The sequence below is a fragment of the Patagioenas fasciata genome, chromosome 5 (genome assembly GCF_037038585.1).
Source record: "Patagioenas fasciata isolate bPatFas1 chromosome 5, bPatFas1.hap1, whole genome shotgun sequence".
Taxonomy (NCBI): Eukaryota; Metazoa; Chordata; class Aves; order Columbiformes; family Columbidae; genus Patagioenas; species Patagioenas fasciata.
Window position 1 is genome coordinate 6,044,241 of NC_092524.1, and position 6,646 is coordinate 6,050,886.

Here is a 6,646-nt window from a genome sequence, read left to right on the forward strand (position 1 = left end):
GTTTATGCTTATGACTTGTAATGTGACAGCCTACAACAGCAGAAAAATATCATTTGGGTCAAGGTGTAAGTCATCTTTGGAAACTGATGTGAAGAAAACAGAAAAATATATTTTTCCTTAACTGAGGATCTTTTCTGCTCTTGAATTTCTAATATTATTTGTCTTCATATACATTTATGTGTGTTATAAGTGTTCATATATTAGCCTCAAAGAAAAAGAAAATTATTTAAAAACTCAAAACACTTTTTTGCTCTGATTAGGTCTATTACAACTCAATCTCTTTATCAACTTCGCTAAGTAATTTATTAATAAATCAGAAGAAGAATAACCAGTGCTTCCAAATCTAATAGGTTATTGCATTTCCTAGAACAAAATTAAAAATATCTTTTTATATTTGCTTGCTGAACTGAGCAAAATATTGGAAGAAGTGTAAAATCAATGATCTGTCAAAATCGGGAAGGAAAGCAGACCTCTTAGCACACTCGAGAGCTAACGTAAATATTATGAACACTATTAGTCTCTTTCCTATAGATATTTTAAGTGTAATCCTCATGAGCGATGCATGTTTAAATAGTAAGCCTCTATGTAGCTGGTTATCCAGAGGCACCCATGGAGATGTGGGAACTGCTAAATAACTTGTACTAAGCTTATACAGAAATCCGGCCACAGTTTACAAGAGATTCTCATGTGTTGCACTAAAGCTTCCATCAGTTTCTGATGTCACTCTTTCCTGGGCCACCACCAAACGATGACGAGCCCAGAAAATTCTTTCTGGAAAAGCAACATTCCAGATGCAACATCAAGGGTCATTAAAAGTATGAATTACTAGTTTAACCTGTGCTGATATTCACATAGCGTGGGCAGCATAGCTTGATCTCTTTTCCAAAAGGGCAGTCTCTGTATCACCCCAAAATATTATTGTAAAGCTCAGGTTATCGTCTTCTTGTTTTGAGTAAAGACTGACTGTAAGTGTTGCGAATAAGAAGTTAAAGTAATCAAAGACTACTGAAAGAGCCTTAATCAAGACCACTGTGTTCCCACCACAGAGCAACCAAGCTTGGGGCCAGGCCAGGCATGGCAGAGGGTAACCAGGGAGAAAAGACACATTAACATCGGTCTTTTATGAAGTTAATATTTCTAGAATATTTCTAAGGGCTACACCTCACATGAAAAAAAAAAAAAAGATGTTTTTAAAGATGTTCATGGTAATGTGATTTCCAGATGTTTAAATTCTGGGGCAACTCAGAGCAAAAATATGCTGGGCAGGACTCCGCCCTTGATGCCAACTTTCCACTTCCAAGCTCTCGGTCTAAACTGGGCGTAGGCTGCACACTAAATGCCTGGTCATCAAAACAAGCTTAAACATGGAAGAAAAAGCCCCCAGCAACAAACAAGATGATCATAGAATCATTTTGTTTGGAAGAGACTCTCAAGATCATCAAGTCAAGATCATCAAGTGCAACCATTAACATAACACTAGCACTAAACCATTTCCCTAAGAACCATCTACACGTTTTCAAAACACCTCCAGAGATGGTGACTCTGTCACTTCCTTGGGCAGCCTGTTTCACTTCTTCAAAACCCTTTCCATGAAGAAATGTTTCCTAATATCCAATCTGAAGCTTCCCTGGTGCAATTTGTGGTCATTTCTTCTCATTCTGTCACTTGCTACTCAGAAGAAGAGACCAACACCCTCCATGCTCCAACCTCCTTTCAGGTAGTTGTTGACAGCGATATATATCTCCCCTCAGCCTCCTGTTCTGCAGGCTAAACAGCCCCAGGTCCCTCAACTACTCCTCATCACACTTGTGCTCCAGACCCTTCACCAACTTCATTGCCCTTCTCTGAACTCTCTGTAGTACCTCAATGACTTTCCTATAGTGAGGGGCCCAAAACTGAACATGGATCAATGCATTCCCATGCATGAACCTTGGATGCAGGAACAACGGAGATGACAACTTATGGGTCCCTCTTGTCTAATGAATCCACAGATAATTGTTTGTCCTAAGACAACACTGAAGTATTATGGACTTTTTGACACAAACTTGGCTTTTTGGCCCTGCTGCACATTCCCTGCAGTGCTGGGACAGCATAGGGTATCTGCAGGCTGGGGAAACCACTTCAGCAAACAGGCATGTTGGAGTCAGCACTGTCATGGTATTCAAGGCCTTCTTGGGGTTTTGGTTTATAGTTATAAAAGCTTCTTATTTGTTTATGAACCTGTTCTGAATTTTGAAAGTAGGGCGATCAAGCACATTTCCATCCTACATCGCCTCTTTATTACAAGAGGATTGTTCCATGACAAACATGGAAATATGCTGCAGTATATTTGATGCCCTCTAAAGGCTGTTTTCATGTTATAAACCAGCAAGAAACACCTTAACAGCTCTGACCCACAAATATAACTGGACACAGTATGACAGCATTGTTTAAAAAACAAAACCAAAAACTAGACAGAAAAAAACCCATCACTTGTATATAACCTCGCTGTGCAAAAGATTCACACACTCAGACTCCACATTTCCCCTTCTCCCCACCTCTACCTTGTGGCTGCAGCGTGCTGGGTGACCCTTTTCTGCTACATGCTCCAGCAAACAAAATCATGTCAACAGGCAGCTCATGAAGCTGGACAGTCAGATTACGTGCCCTTTACCAACACAACTTTGTTAGTAAGAGTATCCTGACATTCATTGTCTTATATAAAAGTAACTACTACCAAAGATTTCGACCAAGGTTTAGCTCTTTGCTGTGTGCTGTTGTGAACTGCAAGACCAGAGGTGAGGATGTCTTCTAAACACCCTAAGGGGATACATCTATAAATTGAAATCGAACTATATATACCAATTCCATAACAATTATGGAAAACTGAACCAATCTATTTCCCTATTTTCTGCCACTGGAGGGCATTCACTGCCCTTGCAAAACTTCGCTACTGCGGTTTGCAGCAGCAGAGTTGCTGCAGAAAGACACACGTGGGTCTGTGTTGTTGTCTCTTATCCCATCAACACTAACACACGGGTGCACACGTTCTCCGACATTTTGCCCATGGGAGGTCCCAAGGAAACCAAGATCCTCCTGCATCGAGGTATATGAGCGTGTGTTTCATCTGCATGCTCCGAACAACCTCGCTGAAGTCAGGGGGCTTCTTCAACTCGACTTTGCCTCCAGGGAGTATCAGAAACTCACATTTCAGGAAGCATCAGAAACTGAATTTCTCTCTGAGTTATGCAGGCAGTGCCACCTTTTTGAGGAGGTATTTATCATAAGGAAAACACTTCAGGCTCAAAGCAGAGCAGCTGGTCCTTTAATCCACCAAGATTACACTCAGCACAATAGAAGCTCCACCACTGTCAAAAATTCTGACTGTCCCTGCTCCAACAATCTCACCAGAACCAAAGTAAGCTTACCAGTAACACCATGAGGTTCAGGGCAAAGCTTTTCCTTTCTTAAGCCTTTTCCAAGTGACACTCAAGGTTTGTGAAAGGCTTCTAAGTCTCCAGGGTGAAAGTTTGGTAAGGATAAAAAATTGGGGGCAGGGGGGAAAACAACTATAAATAAACCTAGCTGTTTTCACCAGTGTATATATAGAAGGAAGACACCTGCATATCAGTTAAAGATATAAAACTGGTGTGTTGGCATCTCAGACAGGCCTGGAGTTTCTACAGCCAAGTGTGAGAGTGAGGACATGTGAAATAATGGGTTCAACTTCACACCACTGCTCTGGGTCTTGTGTATTTATTAGCAGCCTGTCCCTCTCGTTCCATTGACTGCCATGTATGGATGCTGTACATCGTTCTGCCATCATTCTGCCCACCTTAGGTGGCTGGAAAACTTAAAGTAGCTCACTCTTGGTCTTACTGCATCCTCCTCACAACCACCTCAGCTGCAGAAACATGTGCTGATGGGGATTACGCAGGGAGCTAAATATCTTTTCAAGTAATTGTCCGAAGGGTGTGTGAATTGTATGAACTTTTCACTGGACAAGGGAGAAAAAAAACGTATTTCACGAGCATTCTTTGAGACAGTCTACTGCTCCATGTACCCTCACTCTTTGTATTCAAGATCACTGGAAGATCATGTTGGCATCAAGTGACAGCCCTCTGTAAAAGTCTTCATCCCCCTGGGATGGTTTTTTAATTATTGTGTTTTCTTTAAATTGACTTGTCTGATTGGCATATTGTATAATGTGTTTAAAAAGAAACAAAGTCAAGGCTTAAATGGGTTCACAAACTATAGACACTCATTCTTTCGACTGACAAATTTTAAAAGCTATGCTTAGACTCAAGTGCAAACTGTTTTTCCCTTCATTGAAGAGTAACACATGAAAGTGTAGAAGAGAGACTTTAATCCATAGTCAGGCTGAGAGAGAACAAATGATTTGTGTTATCCTCACATTCTGGGTCTAGATGAGGAGGATCAAGAATGTATTATTGAACAATATAGAATGTATTAATAGAACTCCAAATGTTACATTAGTTCAGTTCTAGTCTCCAAATAAGCCAAAGGTTGCAGTTTGCAAAACACCAGGCTAACCTGGAAGGCAAGAAGCACAAGAGCTGGCAGAAAGGGTGTGAATTATTCTCTCTCTTACTTTGGATCCAACTCCCCAACTTTGATCACTCTGCAAACTGACCACGATTTTTATGAGTTAATCACATTACTTATTTACTAGAAAGATTTTCTTCATCTCTTATCTTGTTTGCAGGTCGAAAATATGAGGAGGAAGAAACAGTTATACCATTTGCTCGATTCCTATCACAGATTTGCAGCTAAATTGTCCGTCCAGAAACGTGACTTGGAGCCTAAATCTGGGCACCGTTCAGGTTTCTGCAACCACTTCTACCTTTAGGTAACTTTATAATCAGAAAAGGAGATAGCGGTCAGCAGTATAGGCACATATTTTTATCATATATGATTCCTATTTGTTATCACAGTAAAAAACTGTACCTGGAAGGTCACTGCAGCATAGAATGACATGTTCAGTACTTTTCAGTAACATTTATTGTGTTTTTACCTAGGTGGTATAATTATATGCTACAACTTTCATGTGTTAATTATTTATTAGAATTCTTCCATAAATTTATCTGTGCAGATATATCTAAATACCTATTTATAGACACAGCATACCTACACATATTTTTGTATTTATCTATATATCTAATCTGACAGAAAATTAAATATAATTGAGTTTAATTAAACTATTAAAATTTATTGCAGTTCCTGGTTAGCTAAACAGAGTTTCAAACAACTGTCGTAATAAAAGAGAACTCCAATGAAGTTAGTTGTAATAACTTGTTTTTCACAAGCCATCAAAACTTTCTTGGGACTTGCAAAATATAGACAATAGAAATCAAATATTTTTAGCAATAAGATTATTAGAACAGCCTCAGTTTTGAAGCAGTAATAAGTGGTTGTCCCATTAAGTATTCTTGGAGCAAGTATTTGGGGAAAGTGCTTTAGCTTAAAAGACAAACAAACAAATAAAAACCAAAATAAAACCACAACTGTAGATTCACAATTTTTTTTCTTCATGATTTTCAAGAAGATTAAGTATTTCAAGACTCTCTTTAGTCTCTTTCTTAACACTGAAATTGGCTCATTTAAAGATTCATTTTAAAATTATTTATTTTCTGAGATTTATTTTTTTTTTTACTCTAAATGGCTAATTCCAGCCTCTTAATTGGGGCATTTCTCTCAAAAGTAGATCACATATATTGAAGTTATTTGCTGGCAGAGATGTTATTTTTCATATGTTTGGTACAATGGTGAACTGCTGTGTCTTACCATTTGGAGAGATGAGAAACAGTTTCACAGCAGGTCCGCAGAAGTTTTCACCTGCAGTGACCATGCAGGTTTTGGTCTGAAACACCTTGCATTACTTTATTTCACCTGATGTTAGAATGCTATTTTTTTTTTTTTCTCTTAAAAAAAGGCAGTTTTAGACAATGGAACTTAGTTATCAGTATCCTTGTCGTGTTTCATGACAATACAAAGAGAAGTATAGCCATACTTTTAATGTCCATTTTCAAACAAGAAAAGCAGCAGAGAAGCTTTGGCACGTTTGACGATGCCATGCCCAAGAAGAGAATATCCCCTACAAGAATCACTGAGAAATTGCTTTTTAAATCATCCTTTAAAATAAAATGTATCTTGCTGTTCTCCCACCTGGTCTGTACCTTACCAAAACATGACTATTTCCCATCTCACCACGCAATATCATTAATGCTCCTTTATTTCAAAAGAGCTAGATGTGACAATGAGGAAACCTGGGTATGTGTGAATATAATAAAGACTTCCGTATCTTGATTAAAAGGTAAATATTTAAGAGACTGACTGCCTATTATGAATACTCTGCTTCTTATTTGGGCTTATGTGTATATACAGTGGTGACACATGGTGAAGAAAGTCTCTCTAGTAGTTGTATAGAACATTTTAACCCTAAATGCTCCAGTGTATCCAAGGAAGAGCAAAGCCTTGCACATATTCTGCCCCTGATAAGAGAATGGAAAGCTTATTCCCTCCTTCTGCCCTCTAAATGCACATCGGTTACTGTACATAGCACCACATAAAAACATCTTAAATGTTTTATAGCCTTGAAAGACAACTGTCAGTGCTACAATACTCTCAACAGACCTGACTGTTGTAT